Source organism: Tenrec ecaudatus, chromosome 15 (genome assembly GCF_050624435.1).
Source record: "Tenrec ecaudatus isolate mTenEca1 chromosome 15, mTenEca1.hap1, whole genome shotgun sequence".
Lineage (NCBI taxonomy): Eukaryota > Metazoa > Chordata > Mammalia > Afrosoricida > Tenrecidae > Tenrec > Tenrec ecaudatus.
Genome location: NC_134544.1, coordinates 4,020,255 through 4,042,629, shown reverse-complemented (window position 1 = coordinate 4,042,629; position 22,375 = coordinate 4,020,255). Strand labels below are relative to the sequence as shown.

General features: G+C 53.5%; 1 pseudogene; it reads left to right on the top strand.

Annotated features, from left to right (window-relative positions):
* Positions 1 to 4,763: 4,763 nt before the first annotated feature.
* Positions 4,764 to 9,066, top strand: LOC142428058 (coiled-coil-helix-coiled-coil-helix domain-containing protein 2 pseudogene; annotated as a pseudogene).
* The last annotated feature ends 13,309 nt before the right edge of the window (positions 9,067 to 22,375 follow it).

The window sequence follows — 22,375 nt, the reverse complement described above, 5'->3', positions numbered from 1 at the left end:
AGTCGGGGGCCAGTCTCTAATGCACAGTGGGTGCGCTAGAAGTCGGGGGGCAGTCTCTAATGCACAGTGGGGTGTGCTAGAAGTCAGCGCGTCTCTAATCCACAGTGGGGTGTGCTGAAAATCAGGGGGGCCAGTTTCTAATACACAGTGGGATGCGCTGGAAGTCAGGGGGTCCAGTCCCTTGAATAGTGGGGTGTGATGATGGACTAGGTGGGCTTGGTACCTATGCACACCGATTCATTGTGTTAACTCCTGAGCAGTAAGGAGGGGTGGGCGAGGGCTGAGGAGACGATGTCTAGAGACCACTGCCCTCATGGTGGTGGTGGGGATCCACTTCTTACAGTCAAAAGTGCCCCCTCCATACCTGGCTGCTATGCCATAGAAAGCCAGAATCAGCTCAGGTCAGTGATGGGGGCTGCTGGTCTCCAGATTGGGGAGACCAAAGTGAATCCCGCAAGGAGTGGCACTGACCAAGGGCAGCCGGAGCCCTGAGCCTGTAGGAGCTCCTGATGCAAACAGCCAGGTCCTGAGGCCACCACAGCGTGCCTAGAGCAGGAAATGTGGTTCCTGATTTGTAGGGAGCGGATGGTCAGTAGAGAAAATACATCCCCTTCCACTGGACCCGGACACAGAGACCCACAGAACACAGTGCGTTACTCACTAAAACCAGCCCCACTGCCATCAGGGTGGTCTCCACACCGTTAGCAGGCCAACAGCACCCCCACCCCCTCACAGCTTCCACCTGGTTAGTGCCACAGGTGAGGGGGCTAAATGGGACTCTAAATGAGACCCTGTTGGTCTCCCTTAAACAAGAAGGTCCAAGTAGGTGGACTGTAAGCTTTGACTAAGTGTGCCCACACCTTAGCTGAGGAGACCCAGAAAATAGCCCCTGAGGCCTTAGGATGCTAGCAGCGGTGGGGAGGTACGGGGGTGGGGGCAGCATGCCCGCCCAGCCTGTTTGCAGGACTTGGTACTTGTTCCCGTGTGGTGCCTGCTCATAGCCCCGTGAGCAACAGAACAAAACTGCACCATGCTACCATCACAGTGCTGCTGGAGCTCAATCATCGCGAGCAGGGCTCCGTTCTCCCCATTCACGGGCCTTGTTTGAACGAGGGCCTCGTGGTTCACACACAGGTCTTGCATGAGCAGTCAAGTGTCCGGAATTCTCATTCCTCAGTGTGATCTGTGGCGTGTTGCGGTCTACACAAATCCCTTTGCATAGTCAATAAAACACCTACCGCTTCCTGATATTCCATGTTTTCAGCCAAGATCCATCTGTTCAGGTCCCCCTTTCTCTTCAGAATTTCTGGCAGCTCCTTGTGAGGAGCCATCGCGGGGCTAAGCACTGAGCAGCTAACCACAAATTCAGTGGTTCAAACCACTGGTTCAAACTCAAGTGGTTCAAACCACAAGTTCAGCGGTTCAAACTCACCGGCTGCGCCACATGAGAAAGATAGGGTTGTCTGCGGCCCTGAATGTCCAGTCTGGGAAACCCACAGGGGCAGTCTTGCCCGCGATGTTACCTGCATGTGGCACTCAGGGATTGCTCAGTCCTTTCTGCCTTCTGTTGGGTGATCATGTAAGGATCCTTTCCAGCCACGTGTCCAGATTTCTTAGCAGAGGTGGGACACAGCCTGCACTGCCTCTCCTTCCCTGTTGGAAGGAGCCCCTCAGTTGGGATGTTATAAACCCCTGGAGTCACGTTTTCCCAAATGCCTTCGGTGCAGCTTGTACGACGTCCTTCAGTACCTTCGGTTCCTGACCATAGACGACTTCCTGAAATAATTGAATGTCAACCAAAGAGTTTTTGGTACAAAGAGTCTGCGTCTCTGTCTTCCCTAGTGCCTCCTGCATCTTTCGATCTCGTGCGCACGTTGCTGCTGTGAGGTGCAGTGGATTCACGATGCTGCACACCGGAATGCAGCCCTGGGTGGACCCAGTGTTTCGGCGACCGTGTCAACCACCTCGTTGAAAGGCATACCTTTCCCTGTCCATCTAGTTTATTCAGCTGTTTAACACTGCCCACAAAACCAAACCAAAGCTGATGCTGACTCACAGTAACCTGATAGGGCAGAGTGGAATTGCCCCTTTGGGTGCTTGAGCCTGTAACTCCTTACTGGCATGGAGTACAGGAGCCATCTATATGGCCTGTCCACTCTCTGACCCATATGAAGCCTCACCAGTGCCTTTCTTCGTCCATGTGGCCAATTCAGTTCCTGTGTATTCCATCTGGGGAGGTCTGTGTGCACGGTCACGGTTCATGTTGCGATGAAGTCCTTGCTCTTGCAGAGGTTGCTCATGTGGTTTCCAAGGTGACCTCTCTCACCAAGGCCATGCTTTTTAACTCTGGGTCTTTCCTCTCCATTTCTCATTTTCGTATTCCATTCAGCAGTCATTATCGATACATTTTGATAGCATGCGTGATCAATTTTAGACGGAAGAAGTTAGCAGAACCATCTACTCTCTTCCTCTCTAGCTTTCGTGGTTAGTGTACGAATTGAGTAACGGTTGTGTTGACTGACTGCCTTTTATGCTTGTGGTTATTTTATGATCACAGACAGCTTTGTACTTTATGACAGATCTTGAAATGTTCTTTTTGACGAAGAATGCAACGCCATTCCTCAGTGGCCAGCATTAATCCATTTCAGCTTACTCACGCCTAGGCTGGCCAGCTGTATCCATCCCATTTCTCTTGCCAGGACTTCCAGTTTGTCTAGACTCACGCTTCGGAATCCCACGTTCCCATGACTAGTGGACGTTTGTAGCGGTTTCTTCCTACTTTGGCACAGCGGGTGGAGGGTCTGAGAGCTTTGCTCTGTCCGAATCATGAAGATCAGCTTTGTGTTGAAGCAGCCCTCCCGCTGAAGTATGCTGAATGCCCTGCGACCTGAGGAGCTCATCTTTCCACACGACATCAGACAATGTTCGCAAGGCTCCCAGTGGCTCATCCCTCAGGAGTGAATCACCTCTTCCTGCTCGCAAGGCTCTCTCAGTCTGGAAGCTCTGCTGAACCTGCTCAGCATGGGTGACCCTGCTGGCCTTTGAAATACTGGTGGCAGCTTCCGGCATTACAGCAGCACACAAGCCAGCACAGGAGGACAGACTGACAGATGAATGAGTGAAGGATGCCCTCCTCTCAGTGAATATGATTGGGGGTGGAGTAGTGAGGGGCTGACTGGGGAGGCATGAAGATAACTTAGAAGCAGGGTTTGGCAGACTTCCCTGTGAAAGACCGGAGAGGACACAGTGCTGATCTGGTTGCTGCTGTTACTGGAAGGCAGTCACAGGTGACCTGCAGTGACAGAGTGGCTGTGCTCCGGGAAACAATGCGTTGTAAACAACGTGTTTGCAGACCCGGAAATGAGAACCACATGCACTGGAGACGCTCCTATGTGGAGTTTGTTTGCTTGTTTGTTTGTTTGTGTTCAACTTCTTTGGAAATTGTACAGCCACTCTTAGGTGGGAAGCGGGGGTTGGGCTGAGTCATAGTCCTCCTCAGGTCTGGAAGAGCTTGGATATCGTGAATGCAGGCCAGCCATCACCTGAGATTGAGCCCCTGGGAAGAGGCCCCTGCCCCGGCTGAGCTCCATGTTTTCACTGGGGCATGTGGGATGAGAATGGGGCCACAGAACGTACTAGAAGTCCACCCTTCGGGGTGCCAGGGAAAGGGACAGAGTGGAAGTCTTGCTGGTGCCTATTATCATATTTCTCAGGGTGGGGTGGGTGTGTCGGGGAGCTGTTGGCTTCTGGGGTCACTGACTGCCAGGCTCTGGGAGCACAGACCCTGGGAGGAAGCCATCGTTGCGCTGTCTGGCCTGCCTGTGCACACCCTTCCAGATCCGGGCACCCCAGGGTGTCGAGCTGCTGGTGGTGGACTGGCCGCTTCACACTGGGGGTCCATAGAGATGGCAGCCAGCCTGTCCAAACAGTCCACATGTATAAATACCCAGACCAGAAAACCAAACTGACTGCCATGAGTCGATACCGACTCACAGTGACCCTATAGGACAGGGCAGAACTGCCCTGGAGGTTTCCAGGACTGTAACTCTATGGGAGTAGAAAACCTCATTTTCCTCTGGAGGAGCAGCTGTGGTTTCGAACTGCTGACTTTGTGGTTGGCAGGCCAATGCCTAATCTGCCAATTACATCTTTTGTCACCTTGGCTGGTCAGTTGACTTGTGGGAAGAGTGTCCTTCAACCACAGCACTTTCTAGACCCAGTGTGAAGTTGGAAAGCATTTCTTGTAGCCCCACCCCCCATCCCTGCTGGCCCTGCCCTGCCTGCTGGGCTCAGCTGCAGCTTCTGGAAAGAAGCTCCATTATCACCTCTCTCTTTAGCCCCTCCTGTTCCCCCTCTCTCCCCATTCCTGCTCTCTCCTTTCCCTCCTCCTCCCATCTTTGAGTTTCCCAGGGAAGCTGCTCCTAGCAACCTCCACACTCAATCGATTGGTCCAGGGCTTGGTACCTGCCCTGGGAACCTCTGTGCTCAGGGAAGAGCCCGGCTTCCAGTTCTCAGGACTCAACTTTGGTGGATGAATGGGGACCTTTGAGGAACAGAGCAGAAGGCTTGGTTCTGAGCGCAGGGGGCATTGAGCCTGACCTGTCACATCAGGACATTGTCCAGGAAGGAAAAGGAGAACCGGGAGCCACCGTTGTGGGAGCAGATTGTCTCAAGGTGAATTCTGAGAAAGGCCTTCCCGGGCTTCCGAAGAACAGAGTGTCCTCTTGGACAGTCTGCAACTCATCTCCTTCCCTGCGCAGACCATGACCATCACCAGATTCCACGCTGTGAGGAGGTGGGAGGGGAGGGCGCAGTCAGCTCACGCCCAGGGAACTAAGAGCAATCAGGTGAACACTTTCTCCCGAGTCCCCCTGGAAACAGCCGAGACACAGCATTCTGCAGATGCTCAATTATACTCCCCTCCAGCCCAGGATAGTCTTGCTTCTTTGTAGGCCTTAAAGAAATCACCAGCAGAACCTTTGTGTGAGACCTTGTCCCAGAGTGCAGGCTGCATAGACACCTGCCGCCGGTAGAATGCTGGGCTTGGAGTCCCCTCTGCTCGAGGCCCCTGTGCGCTCCACTGTGTCTTCAATCGACCCCCTGTGCAGTTTGTGAGCAGGGCTGGTACACGCCTTCCTACTGGGGTCCTGTGTTGACTGAAAGTCATCCATCCCAGTGGTTCTCAGCCTTCCTAACGCCGCCGCCCTTTAATGCAGTTCCTCATGCTGTGGTGACCCCTAACCATAACATTATTTTCTTTGCCACTGTCATTTTACTGCTGTTATGAATCGGGTAACCGCTATGAAAGGGTCGTTTAACCTCTAAAGGGGTCACAACCCTTGATAACCGCTGCTCTAGGGAATTGCCTCTGTGGGTTTCTGACACTGACTCTTTCCGGGAGGATAAAGCCTCCTCTTCCTCCCCAGGGACAAGTGAGTGAAGCCCCAATAACAAATTCTTCACTGGTCAAACGCATGCTTTTCCGCCAGGCCAGGGTCCATGCAGGCAGCCTCCCCGCTCCAGACATGCCTCTCCTCTAAGGTCTGGGGACCCGTCCAGGTGCGGCAGGACAGCGAACAGGAGAGAAGTTTCCCAAACCTGAACGGGACCCCAGGGTGATTGTCCAACCCCGCGCATCCAGGCCCAGCGCCCTCTTGGGGCTATCTGTAGCCGCCCACGACCCCATCGAAAGGGAACCTGGAGGGGAGGTGGGTTGTGCATTGGACGGCTATCATCTGCACACTCGCAGTTCACCCACCCCCAGCGGCTCCTCGGAGAAATGCGAGGCTGCCTGCTCCCATAAAGAGTCACAGTCTCAGAAGCCCTAAGGAGCAATTCTTCTGTTTTCTATGGTGTTGCCATTAGTCGGAACTGACCCCACCACCAGGAGTGTGACTGGAAGTCCATTCATTGAAAGGCCTCTATTCCGTTTCTTGTCTGGGGAGAAGGAAGCCATGAGATTCCATACCATCCCCCCCAGGTCTGGGTCTGAGTGACCACTCTGCCCTTCCTGGCCCTCTGTGGGCTGGGACGGGGAGCCCTGGGGCTTGAGGTCACCCTCAGGCCTGCTCCGGGGCCACAGGTGTACTCTAGGCCCCTCAAATACAGATCTGACATTTCCCTCTTTGAGTCCGCAGGCCATGTCCCAAGATCTGGACACAGGAGACCTGGCCTCCAGTGACCAGGAGGGTCCCTGGGGGGCTTCTGCAGGTCCCTGGGGCTCAGGTTGCAGCAAGCAGGGGTAACAGGGTTCCGGTAGGTTCCGGCTGTAAGAACTGTCCAGGTCCCCTCCAGTTCTGTTTCTGAGGGTCCATGACATTGGCTGCCCATTTGGTGTCTCTGGTGGGGGGGGGGTGACCCCACCCAAGCACTGACCCAGTCCACATAAGAGCCCCCGTACAGTGTTGCCGTCCAGAAGGACGCTGACGTTTTGAGAAGCACTCCTGGCCTTAGGTAGTCCACCTCCATGTCCAGGGGGCCCAACCCCCACCAAGCCCCTCCCCACCCAAGGACCAGCTCTCTCCCCTCCCTCCCCCTGCCAATAGAGCATCTGGGCCGCCACACCCATCAGATGACAGCCACTACCTCATCCTTGTCTGTGTCCGAGGCGCCTTGTGGCTGGGATGCGCATCTCTGAAGCATCTTTGTCCCCAGACGTGAATGGAGCCTCTGTGCTGGCACATCCTCCTCCTGGCAGTGGGCCAGGGGCAACAGCAGAGAGGTATTTAATGGTGGCCCGGCCTTGGGGACCTCCTGCCCCTTCGTGCCAAGGCCCAAGACAGCTGCTCCAGGTTCCCAGCCCCAGCCAAATGGACCCCAAACTCAGGAGGATGGTGAGTACCAGGGGCTAGAGGGCCAGTGCTCAGATGGGCCCCCAGAGGCATGTCCAAGGCCAGTATGACAGCACTGCACAGAGACTCTGCATCGGTGCCAGGGTACCACCAGCTCCCCATTGCCTCCCAGGCTTCATGCATCAGCTCTGCCCCTAACAGGGCAGCTCGTGCCCCTGGAAGTGCTGTCTCTGTCAGGCTGCCTGTCCTGGCATAAAGGGGCCTCGAAAGTTTGTGGGAAGATGCCATTCTCTTTTAATTCCATGTGCCTTTTGAACCCCCTCATAGAACACCCTGCGCCTTTGAGTTGATTTGGACCCATCAGACCCCATAGGGCTGGCCCTGTAGGATTTCTGAGACACGTCTTTTTTTTTTAGATCATTTTATTTGAGGCTCATGTAACTCATTACAATCCAGACATACATCATTTGTGTAAAGCACATTTGTACATGTGTTGCCCTCATCATTCTCGAAACATTTGTTCGCCACTTAAGCCGCTGGCATCAGCTCCACATTTTCCCCCTCCATCCCCCTTCCCTCATATACCCTTGATAATTTATAAATTATTATCTTGTCATATCTTACACTGTCTGATGTCTCCCTTCACCCACTTTTCTTTTGGCTGTCCCCCAGGGAGGATGTTATATGTAGATCACTGTAATCGGTTTCCCCTTTCCACCCCACCCTCCCTCTGCCCTTCCAGTATCGCCACTCTCACCACTGGTCCTGAATGGATCATCCATCCTGGATTCCCTGTGTTTCCAGTTCCTATCTGTACCAGTGTACATCTTCTGGTCTAGTCAGATTTGTAAGGTATACTTGGGATCATGATAGGTGTAGGGGGGAAGCATTTAGGAACTAGAGGAAAGTTGTATGTTTCATTGTTGCTACACTGCATCACTGCCCCGTAACCCTTCTATAAGGGGGAGTCCAGTTGCCTACAGATGGGCTTTGGGGCTACACTCTGCACTCCCCCTCATTCACAATTATGTGATTTTTTGTTCTTTGAAACCTGATACCTGATGATCACACAGGCTGGTGTGATTCTTCCATGTGGGCTTTGTTGCTTCTGAGTTAGATGGCCGCTTGTTTACCTTCAGGCATCGTGTCAGGAAGGTGAGCATCATGGAATACCAATTAAATAGAACAAAGTGTTCTTGCATTGAGGGAGTACTTGAGTGGAGGCCCAATGTCCATCTGCTACCTTAATACTAAACCTATAAATATATGTACATCGATCTATTTCCCCATCATATATAAATATATTTACATATATGCATATCTTTATGTAGACTTCTAGAAATGCCCTTTGTCTCCTAGTTCTTTCCTCTATTTCCTTGTACTTTCCTCTTGTCCCACTATCATGCTCAGCCTTCATGTGGATTTCAGTAATTCCTCTCGGTTACATTAGCCTTGATCACGCCCTACCAGGCTTCCTCCATCTTCCTCACCACTGATTTGGATCACTTGTTGTTCCCTTGCCCCTGGGATTGTTAACGCCACTTCCTTTCCCCCTACCTCCCCCTCTCCCATGTCCCCCCAGAACTGTCCATCCCATTGTTTTCTCCTCCAGATTGTTTATCCAGCCTATCTTATTTAGACAGGCCTGCAGAGATAATAACATGCACAGAAACAAGACAGAGCAAAAGCAAGCAACAAAAGAAAACAAAACAACAACACCAAAAATCCAATAAAAAAAAAAAACAAGTTTCAGTTCGTTCGAGTCCCGTCCTTGCCATGGCAGGAGCCGCAGCACAGCGCCCGGCTCTCCAGCCGCCCCTCTGCCCACCCGCCGGCGCACCCGCCACCCTCGGTGCCCGCTCCAGCCCCAGCCGCTCTGGGCCAGCCGGGCCTCATTGCTTAGATGGCATCCACGGCGGCGGGGGTGGCCATGGGCTCGGCCGTGGGCCACGTGATTGGCAGCGCGCTGACCAGAGCCTTCAGCGGAGGAAGCTCAGAGCCCGCCCAGCCCGCCACTCAGCAGGCCCCCGCCCGAGCTGCCCCCCAGCCCCAGCAGCTGGGGCCCTGCGCCTATGAGATCACCACGCAGAGTGACCTGTCCCTGTGTGAGGGCTTCAGCGAGGCCTTGAAGCAGTGCAAATACAACCACGGCTTGAGCTCCCTGCCCTGAAGGGCCCACACTGGACTCAGAGCCCTGCCTGACACCCTGCACCCACCGCTCACAGACAACGGACCGCGACGTCAGATTGTACCCCTGTGGTGGTGGTGGTGGGGTTCTCCCCCCACAGAAGACCCGAAATGCAAATGTGCAATTAAAAAGCTGATTTTAGACCCCCCCCCAAAAAAAAACCCTGTCCAACAACAACAAAAAAGAAAAGCTTACAGTTAGTTCAAGGCCTGTTTGTTGGCCTTTCGGAGTGTGTTCCAGTCAATTCTGATGGGATGTCATCAAGCCCTGCATCCAAAGTCTATTTTTGGTATTCCCTGGGGACTTCGTTGCTCTGTTCCTTTGCTGTTCTGTTCCACACCCTCAGGGTTTTGATTTGGTGCTGAGACATGTCTCATCATTTACTGAGGCCGACAGCCTCATCTTTTTCCGTGAAGCCACCAGTGGATGCGAACTGCCAGCCTTTCACATAGCAGCCCGATGCTTAATCCACTGCACCACCTGGGCTCCTTAGCTAGCAGATAAGACCTCCTGAGCAACCTCCCCCAAGGCCTTTTCTCTGCCTGCTTTGTAAAATGGGGGTGGACCCTGCTTTTCAAAGATTTGCTTCTCAACATTTCTTTAATGGAAGACCTATGTTAGTCCCTAGAGGACTGTCATTTTGACGGGCAAAAAGTAAAACCAGTATTAGTTTTGCATCGTGCTATTAGACAGGCAGGGCCAGGGAAGGGGGGTGGCGTGGGGAAGGAATGACGATCAGACCTCAGGCCGCTGCACCTGTGGATGGTACCTGTGAGCTCTGTGTGTGGATGCCATTTTAAGCTTTGTCTGTCTGATAACGTTATCCTGCTCACTGCAGGGTCAGTGGTTCAAACCTACCAGCCACTCTGGGGGGGGGGGGGAAGATGAGGCAGTCTGCTCCCATAAAGATTTACTATCTCAGAAACCCTAGAGAGGGCTTATCTAAGCCAATGGGTGGACCCAGTGACCGTGGGTCTGGCTTGGGTGAGTGCTATCTGGCACGATTCCATGGTTACTTTTAGCTTCTCCAATGGGAGCCCCCAATAATTATTGATAGTTCCTTCTCTTCAAAATCCAAACCCACTGCCACTGAGTTAATCCTGATTCACCGCAACCCTGTAAGACAGAGCTGCCCCTGTGGGTTCCTGAGGTGCTGAATCTTTACAGCCTCCTCTTTCTCCCATGGAGCTGCCGGTGGGTTTGAACTGACGGCCTCCTCCTAATCCTCTGTGTTACCAGCTTGCCTTCTCTTCGCCGCCACTGCAGCTCACCAAAGGTTCTGTAGACCCACTCTGCTCTCAGGCAACAGGGAGAGCTGTGTGACATGGAGCATCTTTCCAATGGGGAAAGGAAGGGGCCGTTCTGGTGGGCTGGGGTTGGTGGTTGCTGGGGCTCCCTAGACCTCTTAGAAAGATGAAACCCATATACAAGTTACTTGCACTGTCAATCCCCCACAAGCTTCAGAGAAGCCTTCTGAAGGCCCAGGTGAAGGCAGAGCTATAGTTCTTACTCTGATGCCTGGGTGGCCGCATGTCGGAGGCAAGCCACCACGCGAGGCTGAGGGTTGGGCCTTTGGGAAGCCGATCACCTGCGATCTTCTGAGCCCCCTTGAGGGGTTTCACACTGCCCACCTCTGAGCCAGCGGTCAAGGGCTTAACATCTGCAGCCCAGGAGCAATCAAGACAGAATCACTGGCCGCTGCCAAAGCCAGCCCTCCAGGAGCCAGGCTGGGGGCCCAAGGTTTCTAAACCACCAGACAGAACCACTGCTGGGGGTTGGGGGCAGGTGGCTCCATGTGTGAAGCATGTCTGTGGTTGACAGATCCCTCTGCTTGCCCCTAAGGCAGAGGGAGAAGGGGGAGAAGGGCCAGAGCAAGGTCTATTCCTGGGACCTTGGACTTGGGATGGGTGGGGCGTTCACCCAGCTGCCAGCCTCAGCAAGGACTCCGGGACCAGGCCCCTGGACTGGGTGAGGATTAACTGCCCACCCCAAGCATAGCTGAGCTGAGTGTGTGGAGGTCCCAGGGGTGGGTGGACTCAGCCCAAATAGCCATACCTTAGCAGCTGGCCCATGCCACTCTTCTCTCCCCATGAAGGGCAACATTCTTAGGAAAACCATCAAGGGGGAAAGACATGGAAAACTCTCGTTTTTTTCCTCCAAAACTTCAGCCTGAGTCAGCGGCAGAGAGGCTGTCTGCCCCGTAATGATTGACAGCTTCATAGACCCGCAGGGGCAGGTCTGCCCTGGCACAGGGCCACGCTGAGTCGGAATCACCCCATGGGTCTGGGTTCACTGTGGTTCGTTTCGGTTCGCATGACTAGTTCTTGGACAGACTCAGACCTGGGTTCATGCGATTGTTCAGTGGCACGCTTGGTCACACGGTTATGGATGGATACAAACAGCCCCTCGGCAGAAATGAGCACGCTGTAGCTCCTCCTCTCGCATCCACACCCCTGGCCCCACTCCTGCAGCCCAAGCCCAGCCCTCACCACCCTTGGCCTCTGGATGCCCCAATTCTAGATCTGCCTGCCTGCTGGTGGGCTGCCTTCTCCAGGGATTGCCACGCTGTAGCATACCTGGCATTTTATACCAGGCGAGTGACCTTCCCACGGGGCAAGTAATATACTCTGTGTATCCATCCACCCCTAGCACATGGTGCCCACCTTTGGGTTGCTGTGATTTGGCTGCTGTGGGGACAACCTGTTCTCACTTCCCAGGGGTAGATGTCTGGGAGTGGAATTGCTGGTGCGACTCACCTCGAGGTCGGCGGTTCAAACCCATCAGCCCATAAGAGGGAGCAAGATGACACTGTCTGTTCCCATGGGGATGTCAGTCTCTGGGAGTCCGACTGGACGTGGTAACAGAGGGTCACTCTGTTTCATGGTTAGAGGGGCTGCCGGAGTGTTCTCCGAAACCGCAGTTCCGGTTTACATTTATCTGAAGGTCCTGACATGCCAGTGCTTCTATCTGGCTTTCCGATTCCAGCCATGGTGGTGCAATGGTTAAAGCTCTCCAAGGCTGATCAAGAACCCTTCCTCTTACCCTCCAGCTGCTGCTTCAAAGAGGAGGCTGTCCACGTCCCTAAAGAGTTGCAGCCTGGAAACCTCAGGGCCAGTGCTATTCGGTCCCTCCAATGGGGTCCATCTGAGTCAGAATTCACTTGCTCCCCCTAGGCTTGTTCTGTGGGTGGGAAGTGGTACCTCATCAGGGTTTGATTTGCACTTCTCGGATCCCTACAGGGGAGAACGAGGAGGCTCTCTACTCCCATGAAGAGTTACAGCCTCAGACCCCACAGGGGCAGGTCTGCCCTGTCCTGCAGTGCCGCTCGCTGTGAGTTACGTGGACTGGAAGGCAGTGGGTATGGTTTGGGGTCTGGCTGCCCCATGGCCTTGAGCATTTTAATGCTTCCTGGGTAGGGACCCTGCATTTCTAACCATGACCCCCCCACTGCTCCCTCCTCACCATCCACACCCCCCATACACCCCGCTCCCCACCCAGCTGCCATTTCCCTCCAAGGGAGCATCTGCGCTCTCCGCAGTCAGCTTGCAGTTGTTGGAAAGGACTAACTTGCTTCCTGGGGACCTGGGCTTTTCCCAGCACACAGGTCAGTGGTTGAATGGCTGAGAACTGGTTCCCTCCCCTGCTGTGCTCTCAGGATGCCTGAGGATGCAGATTCCTAACTTGCTTTCCTGGGCTGCAGCTCCCTGGAGGCTGCAGAGACACACAGCCCACAACCCCAGGGAACCTCATGGCCTCCAGCTGACAGCCCTCTCAGGGCAGCCAAGGGGTGCAGGATCTCTCTGACCACTCCTGAGCTATGACTGCAGGCCTCGAGAGCCCTCAGGGGACGCCTAGGGCATGTGTTACTGGCCAGCCCTGCCTGCCCCAGAGCATCCTCACTGCCCCCCAGCCAGACACTGCTCATGGCTCAGCCTCTTCCAGAAGAACCCCTTCACACTCCAGCCCCAGGAAATATCTCCATCCTCTGTGTCTCTGGGCGCCTGAGGTGGTCGGGGGTGGGGGCCTCCCCAAGGTGATACTAACAGTTGAGGAGGGTTCTGGCTGTATTTCTTCTAAGACAGATCTGTTTGTTCTTTTGGCAGTCCATGATACTTCCAGTATTCTTCCCCACATGAAGTTCGAATGAATCAACTACGTATATACATAATACGGAGCCCCGGTGGCAGACTGCGTTAAGAGCTGGGCTGCCAACATCAAAGTGAGCAGTTCAAGACCACCAGCTGCTCCCAGGGAGAAAGATGAGGCTTTCTACATCCGTAAAAAGTTAGTCTCAGAAACCCAGTCCTAGTCTGCCCTGTAGGGTCGCTGTGAGTTGGAAATACTCCATGGCAGCGGATTTGTTTCGCTTGCTTAATAGAGTATTCCCATAGGGATTATTGCAGTTTCATCGTGTGAATGCTCTTGGTGTGTGTGTGTGTGCGTGTGTACACAACATATATACCTACTGACACCAAGTCAATTCTGACTCAAAGCATCTCGATGCAACGGAGTAGAACTGCCCTGTAGCGTTTTCACTACTTTACCGAGGCAAACTGAGACAGCTCTCTCCCAGACTGCACCACCAGGACTCTGGATACGTATCCATGTGCGTATATGTAGATGTATACACATATAGACACAGATAGATATGTGTGTAGGCATGTGTGTATGTATATATGTATATTTATTCACACCAACAATATCATTATCACACTGAAAAATAACACTAATCATTTAACAGGAACAACTATTCATCCTGTGGGATGTCTGGTTTCAGCCATAAAATGTCTTTTTTCCGTTGGTTTTCATGTTAGAATCTAAACAGAGCCTACATTCTGCATTTGTTTGGCAAACCTCCACTTCTTTAGCATCCCATCCTGTTCCTGCCTTTCTCACTTTGTCCCCCAGGACCTGTCTGTTCAAGAAACCAGAGTATGTCAGGAATCCAGAGGTGGTCATTTGCCATCGTTAGCATGGTTAAGTTGCTGCTTTGTGGAATAGCTGGTCGCCTCAAGTCTTCTTCTAAGAAGCCCTCAAACCAAGTCCAACTGGCTGCCATGCATTGGTTCTGACCCCTTCGTTGACCCTGGAGGACAGGGCAAGACCGCCCCTGGGGAGCCGGAGACTGCAACTCTGTGGGAGCAGAAGGCTCTGTCTTCTCCCCAGAGAGTACAGGTGGTTTCAGACTGTTACCACCCAGCGCTTAACTAATGTACCACCAGGGATTCTCGACTAAGCGCCGTGTTTACATCATTGTAAATGCCGTGTCCTTTTTCCTTTGATTTCTGTAGCATCTATATTTTCAATGCTTAACCAATGTCATTTCGTAACCATAAACGTCATCCATCCAACTCCCCCCTTTAGTTATGTATTTTTGACACTGCATCTCATATCAGAAAGGGTAAAGGGATTTGTGCACGGCTCTATCTTTGCCCCCTAATTTCCCGCCTGGTCTAGAAGCTTGCACCCTTTCCTGCATTTCTGACTGGAACCCCAGGTCCCAGAATGGACGTTCTGCTCCAGGTCTTAGCCCTTCCCTTTGCCTCCCATAAGTGGTGTTGGCGGTGCCAGGGTTGACAGCGGTCTGTCCTGATGATGGGTGGCAGGGTTTCAGCTAGTGTATGAATCCCAGCGACCCTCTAGGGTCATGAGCACTGGAGGGCTGGCATGGTCACAGTCACCTGTTCCATTAGCAGAAGAAGGTAAATCTGGTCACAAAGCCCATGCGTTCTCTTCACCAACTGACCAGCAGGCTCCCTGAGCTGTGCCTGCAGGAATGTTGAGCATCCCGGCCAATAAAGTGGAAGCAACCTGCCTGAGGGTCTATCTCCCCTTGGTGGCCCCAGCATCAGCAGGACTGGCCTGCGGGAAACCAACCCTCAGGGAAATACGACTGGGACTTATTCCCTGGCGAGTACAGAGGGGATCTGGAAGGCCAGTATTCCACGGAAGGAAGTTGGAGATATAGTCCAAGTACATTTTCCTGCGGTAGTCCATCTTTTCCACAGATTCTCCCCTTAAAGCTGTGCTGCCTTAAAGTGAGCACATGGTTGATTCTGTCTCCCTATAGAAGCAGACACTCCTATTTGGCTCAATTTCTTCCCGCTGCGGCGTCCACTCCCTCTCATACCTTCCTCCAATAGCAGATGGGCATAAGAACAGAGGTGGCTTTCAGTGCTTGCTGCGGGTGGGGAACTTGGGGTGCTGTCCCAGAGCAGCAGGACCCCCAAACACTTAAAGAGAATGGGTGGACTGAGAGGAAAGGAAGAGGTAAGCATGTTGTGCCCTTGTCCAGAGCCCCAGAGACTGAGGCAGAGGAGGGAGCCCTGGGCTGGCAGGCAGCAGTATAAAAGCCCAGCTTCCTGAGTCCATGGTCCACAGGCAGAAACACCCTCAGGCCTGAGCTAGATCCCGGGGCAGCCGTGTTACCTAACTAAGCACCGTGCACTTCGGCCAGGTGCAATCACACGAGTCCAGGGGATCTGCTGTCAGGCGGGCCATAGTGTGGACCTTGTTCAGTGCCAGGCCTGCCCCAACACACAGCCAGCTGCGTTTGAGGTGGGGGTGACTCACAGCCGCCCCAGCCTGTCCGAGAACAACGGTGGCTCCACAGGATTTCAGTGGCTGGTTTGAGGGGGGAAGGGGATATAGATTTGCCACTCCTATCTTCCAAGGAGGCTCAAAAAGCCAACCTTCTGGTGTGTTCCAGGTTCTGTTCCTGGATGCTTAGAAAATTCAGGAGGTTGGGAGTGTGTGGCTTTTCAAGTGCAGTGGTCAGCGGTGAACTCGCTCACAGCAGCCTGTCCTGCCATTATGCAGGCTTGAAGGCAAGACAGGCCACGTTCTTATGTCAAACCCACCCTCCTCCCTCTGGGGAGCCTGCCTTGGGGCAGTGTTTCCAGTGTGCTGGCCACAGTGAGGCCGAGGTTGGTGTCTGATCCTGGACTCGGCTGGTAGACCTCGCTTTCCAGGAATTGGAGATCCCTGCAGGGCCTTCTGATCAAGAGTCTGAACTCACTCTTCAAAAGTTCTCTCCACTGCAAACGAGGCCACTTCAGATATATGCGATGTTGACTTAGAAGCCACAGATCTGCTGAAGAACCTAGCACCCCACCCACGTACCCATCCCCCACTGTCCAGAAGCAGATGTCCAGGGTGACACTGCGCAAGGGAGAGTCTGGGGGAGGCCCCTTGGGGACACCTCCACCCTCCATGCCACTGCCTGGAATGCCAAGCCACCATTGTGAGGCCTGGGTCTCAACTGGGCACCTTGAAACTCCAGGCGGAGTAGGTGGCGACAGAAATGCTGGTCCGGTGTCACGGCAGGGGCGGGTGCTGCTGGTGGAGCCGGGCCGGTGAGGCTGAAACTACGGAAAAGAAGAGAGGGACAAGCATGGGATGGACACGCTTCAGCAGATCCCAAACCCACCATCGAGGCGTCCGCTGCACTGTAGAGGACACGGGCTCACACACAGCAAGACCACGGTGGGTGTGACCAAAAGTGGATGTGCTGAAAAGGAAAAGCTGTCCTCAGAAAAGCTCCACAGATCAATTCTGGACGCCAAAAGCCAAGCTCGGTGCGACCAGTCCATTCTGACTCGCAGCAACCCCAGAGGACAAAGAACTGCCCCTGTGGGTTTCTGGGAAGAGAAAGGCTCGCCCTTCTCCCATGGGCTGCTGGTGGTGTCCAACTGCCGACCTTGGAGACGGCAGCCCAACACCCAGTCCACTATGCCACCCAAACAAGCAAGCACTCACTGCTGTTGAGTCATTTCGGACCCGTAGCGACCCCATCGGACAGGGTCGAGCTGCCCAGTGGGTTTCCAAGACTAACTCTTCACGGGAGGAGAAAGGCTCATGTGTCTCCTGAAGAGCGATGGGTGGTTTGGAACTGCTAACCCCGTGCTCAGCAGCCCATTACACTCTACCGCCAGGGCTTCTAACTCCTAGGCTAGACACCGTCAAAGAGAGGATGACTGCATTGGAAAGCAGGACTGTGGAGTCCCTCCAGAAATCTGTAACAATGGCATGTCTGTGGGTCTTTTCCATGTGGCCATGGCAAACTATCACTGAATAGCTGGCATCAGAATTGATAAGAAGGACTAAAGGTGGAGGCATGTCTGACCTATGCCTCATGGAATCATCCTCCAGTTGCTGTTTTGCCCTTGATGTCACTCTCACTACGTGAAGCCACCAGCCCACCCCCACCCCCACCCGTACCCCACCCCCACCCGCTCCCCCCTGGAGAAAGATGGCCTTTCTATACTCGTAGAGTTGCGGTCTCAGAAACTCACGGGCAGTTCTACCCTGTGCTGTGGGATCAATATGAGTCCGCATAGACTTGATGGCAGTGATTTGGGTTCAGGTTTCGGCTTTGTGAAGTTGGAGGAGCCCCAGGGGTGGTGTGTCAGGCTGCTAACTGCAAAGTCCTCCGTTTGAAACCACCAGTCACTTCTCAAGAGAAGAGGCTTTCTTCCATGGGGAGTTCGACAAAAAGAGTTACCCCAAGGGCAGTTCCACCCTGTTATTTAGGGTCACTCGATGGCAGTGAGTTTTGTGAAGTTAGAAGAGGAGGTCTGGGGCCTCCATCACACCATTCTTATAGGTAAGGTCTAATTTGATGGCAGGTAGTGTTTTCAGCACTTAAAAATATACTGCCCTGGAGTTGATTGAAACTCTCAGGGACCAATAAAACCGGGTAGAACGGCCCTCGCTGTGTTTACGGCAGTAAGCCGCTGCCATCGTCGTCTCCAGTGGGAGAGCTAGTGGGTTCAGCTAGCAGCCAAGTGCTTGAGCACTTTGTCTGAGAGAAACATGCACTTATTCCCATCCAGTGGATGCTGCCCCATCGGGGTCCCATAGGACAGAGTAGAATTGCCCTGCCCTGTGGGTTTCCGAGGCTGTACATTTCCTTTTAATAGTTTTATTGGGAGCTCTTACAGATAGCATAGCATTCCATCATTCTAATAGATCAAGCATAGTTGTACAGTTGCTACTGTAATCAGTTTCAGCATGTTCTTCTGGAATCTTTGATAGCAGCTTCCCTTGAGCCCCTCGCCCCACCCTCTTCCCAGAACCCTATTGTTATAATTATATAAATATATACATACATTTTTAGCCATGTTATTATTATATAAATATATACATATATTTTAGCCATGTCTTACCCTATGCCATATATCCAATCACCTACAATTCTGTTATTCACTCCCCTTGAGTGGGGTTACATAGCCATCCTTGCTATCAGTTCCCCCATCCTCTCCTCCTCCCCTATCCCATATCCTCAAGGAATCATTACTCCCATTACTGTTTCTGAAGGGTTATTCATCCTGCATCGGCACATCTTAATTATACAAACAAACATACATGGGTCTGGCAATTAATGAGGTAAAACAGGAACCTTAATAGCAAGGGGAGGAAATATTAAAGAACCAGAGGATGGTGGATGAGTCTCATGAGTGCCACACCTACCCTGGATTTGTCATCTCCTCTGCATAGCCCTTCCATGAGGGGCTGCCCATTTGTCTTACAGGTGGGTTTGGGGTCTGCACTTTGTCCATGCCCCTTGACATCAATTTGATTGCTTGTTTCTGGACTTGTGATCACACGGGCTGGTGTGCTTCTTGCATGTGTGCTTTGTTGCTTCCCTGCTTAAAGGCTACTTGTTCATCTTCAAGTCTTTAAGACCCCAGACGCTATATCTTTTGATGGCCGAGGACCATCAGCTTTCTTCACCACATTTGCTTATGCACCCGTTTGTCTTCAGCGATCATGTCAGGAAGGTGAATATCATACAATGCCATATTATTAGAACAAATCGTTCTTGTACTTAGGTGAGATTTAAGTAGAGGCCCAAAGCCCATCTGCTTCCTTCTTGTATTTACATGTATAGACAAATAAACCTATGTTTCTATAGTGATATCTATCTATCTAAATAAAACTTTCTTCTTCCCCTTTTCTTTTTTCCATGGAGGTTGTGGTGTCTTTATGGGAGCGGAAAGCTCTATCTTTCTCCCATGGATCGGATGGCAATTTTGAACTGCTGACCTTGTGGTTAGCATCCCAGCGTCTAACCCACTATGTGCCCAGGGTTCCTGACTGTGTCCCCAGGCCAACTCTTCCAAGTGTTTGACCCCACAGTGCCATTTACCCAGCGGAGCCTCTTATTTCTAGGCACTTCGGAGCCCTGGTGGCATAGTGGGTTGCTCCGGGATGCTGGCGGTTTGGAACCACCAGCTGATCTGCAGGAGAAAGACAAGCCTTTCTACTCCTGTAAAGAGTCACAGTCTCGGAATCCCACAGGAGCGGTTCTCCCAGGCCTTTAGGATCACTGTGAGTTGTGATCAGTTGGTCGGCAGTGAGTGTCTTTAGTTTTGAGAGATGCAGACATAGAAAGACAAAGTGGGTCCAGTAAGTAACTATTAGGTAAGTCAACAAAGAATGGAATATCAGATAGTGATTGAAATTTTTTTTAAAAAGTCTTCTGGGTTGTCCTCCTGGAAGCGGCCATGTCTGGTGCCCACTGTGGATGGTTGAGAGGGTCTGTCAACGCCCTGGCACCGGCGTTTTGGGACCAGAAACTCAGTGCCATCGACAGCAAAGGCCACGCCTTGTCCCAGACGGTCCCCGAGAGCTCACAGCCCTGCATCACCATTGACAATACCCCAGGCACACAGTGCCTCTCACTGTGTCTGACCCTGGATGGCCTTCACGTGGGAGGAAGCCCAGGACTGGAGTCTCCATTCAGTGTTTGCCTGTCGGTGGCCTGTGTCAGCCGCTGGTCATCTTCCAGCGACCAGGGCTGCGGAAGCGGTGCTAAGCTGGGCCGTCTCTCACTGCCGCTTGCAGAAGGCTCGCTTCCTGGCCATCCCAAGTGGCCGGTGGCCTCTCTGGGATGTCATTGTTCCTGTGCCATCGCCCAGGGTCACATGCTGACAAGGCTCACTGTCTTCTCCGGTGCAGAGGGTCTGTCCTCTGACCAAAGAGCCCACACGGGGCTGGGCGGCAGGCACCTGGACCTGTGCCACCTGGGTGCACCTGTTCTCTGCCCTGGCAGGGTGAGCTGTGCAGAGTCTGCGCTATGTTGTGCCTGCCCGACCACTGCCTGACCACCCGAGGGCTGGTCCCTCTGTGAACTAGGCCACCTGAAGTCAGGTTGTTGCTTTGTCCTCTGGCCGCAGGCAGTTCAGACAGAGAGTGGGGACTTGGCCCCGGATGCCTGCCCCATCCCTCCTGGAGCCCTGGCTCTGTGACTACTGGCCCGCCCTGCTATGTTGGAGGTAGCGGTCACCAGTGCACTACCTAGATCCTTGGGTGCTGGATTTTGCCCCAGCTCTTCACAGGCAACCACGCCTTAATCCTTTACCAGCAGCCCTGCATGAGTTGGCCCTCCCACCCATCTAGTCCTATCCCCACCCATCTAGTCCTATCCCCACCCATCTGTCCTTCTGTAGCAATGTTCTGGCTCAGGGCTAGGCCTCTGGAGGTTGAGCAAAAGCAGAAAAGCCTGTTTCTCTCTGGTTAAACTGGTCTCCTTGAGGTAGACCAAAATAATGGAACCTTTATAAGGAGATCAGCCAGTAGGTACCAGTCTGCCACCCCCTGAACCTGCCGGGCTTTGGTGAGTAGGTACCAGGCTCCCACCCTCTGTGTCTTCTGGGTGTCTCGGGGTGCCTGTGAGACCAGCAGGAGTTTCTCTCACAGGGAGATGTCCTGTCCACGTAAGGGAGGTGGGGAGCTGGGGAAGAGAGCAGGGAACTTTCTATAGCCTGAAAGAAGCTAGAGAGGGCTGCTAGGGGCTTGAGGCGACCAGTACACCCTGACTGGGTTGAGGACCTGCCAAGAGTCGAGTTTTCCCTGGCAGAGCTGAGACCAGGGAGGCAGCCCAGGGCTCTGCCCCCAGCCCGCATCCAGAGACCAAACTGCCCCCTATCCCTGAGCCCGGGAGACAGTCTAGGACCAGGACTGCCCCTGTGGACCTTCCCAATGACTCCATCCTGCCCTCCAGGCCAGGGTGTTGGGGCTGTGACGGGGACGTTTGATGTGATGGGGTGCCTGCAAGGTGGCCTGAGGGCCAACAAATGCACACCCGCCCGATTGAGAGCCCCAAGGCTATCCAAGGCCAGCAGCCTGAAACCAACGAACACCACATCTCTTCCTCCCAGAGACCGGAGGGCTTGACCCACCGATCTGTCTGTCGCAGCTGAGCACTATAACCACTTCCCTGCCAGGCCCCCTTGTGAGCATGCAAGTAACTAACACACGCATGTGAAGGAAGAGTGAAAGCCATCCCTGTGTGTGCCTTCAGGTCAGCTCCACCCACAGCAACCCTGGCAACCCAGAGCAGGGGCGAGACAGGACAGGGCTCCTGCATAAAGGCAGGTCCCAGCATGGACAGCATGGCTGGGACGGGCAAGGTCGGCGCCCCATTTGACTCCTGTTCAGACCAGCTCTCAGGCCTGTCTCGGAGATCTGTGACACAGGGGACCTCTTCAAGGCCCGCCCTGGGCTCCTGGCCCCTCCTCCTCACAGGACCATCCTTTAGGGGGGCTGCGACTCTAACTCCCCTTTCCCCCTGGGGCCAAGTGAAAAGAAAGGCACACATGCTCACTCAGGAGGGCTGGGCGGCAGAGAACCTATTGGGAGCCAGCCCAGCCAGCGTATATATGAGTAACTTCTGCTGGCGTCGTGCATAATCTGTCCCCAGCTGGGCTGGAAGGGGTTAACTCCTAGAAATGAGTCCCGTGATGCCTGAGGCTGGAGCGCTGGAGGCTCGCTAGCACCACCTCCTGGACAGCGCCCCTCATGGCGAGACGGGCTGTCTTCTGCCCAGAACGTAAACCTCCACCAAAATCAAACCCACTGCCGGGGAGTTGATTTCAGAGCACAGGACTGAGAACAAATGCTCGGTGGCGACACACAGGTTGAGAACAGCTGCCTCAGAGGTTCCAAGACTGCCAGTTGTTACTGGAGCAGACAGTCTCACTGGTCTCCCCAGGAGCCACGGTGGGTTTGAACCAACAACCTTGTGGTTAGACCTTAAAAACTTAACTCACTGCTATCAAGTCAATAGCGAGGGCCCCTTGTGGGTTTCCAAGATAGGACTGTCGACGGGAGTAGAAAGTCTAGTCTTTCTCCTGAGGAGCCACTGGTGGTTTTAAACTGTGCCCCATTCGGATCACAGTCCAACACTTAAGCTCTATGCCACCAGGGTTCCCCAACACTTAACACATCACATGACCTGGGCTCCTCTTCCATCGCTCCTGGGGGAAAGCAGCGCAGGAAAGGGGAGGCTGTACTTTCCCATCAAGAGTTGCAGGAGCTCCCCACAGGATGGATAGGGAGGGGTGGACACAGCTCGCTGACAAGTGGTTTGACTGGGTTTGGTTTTCAGAGA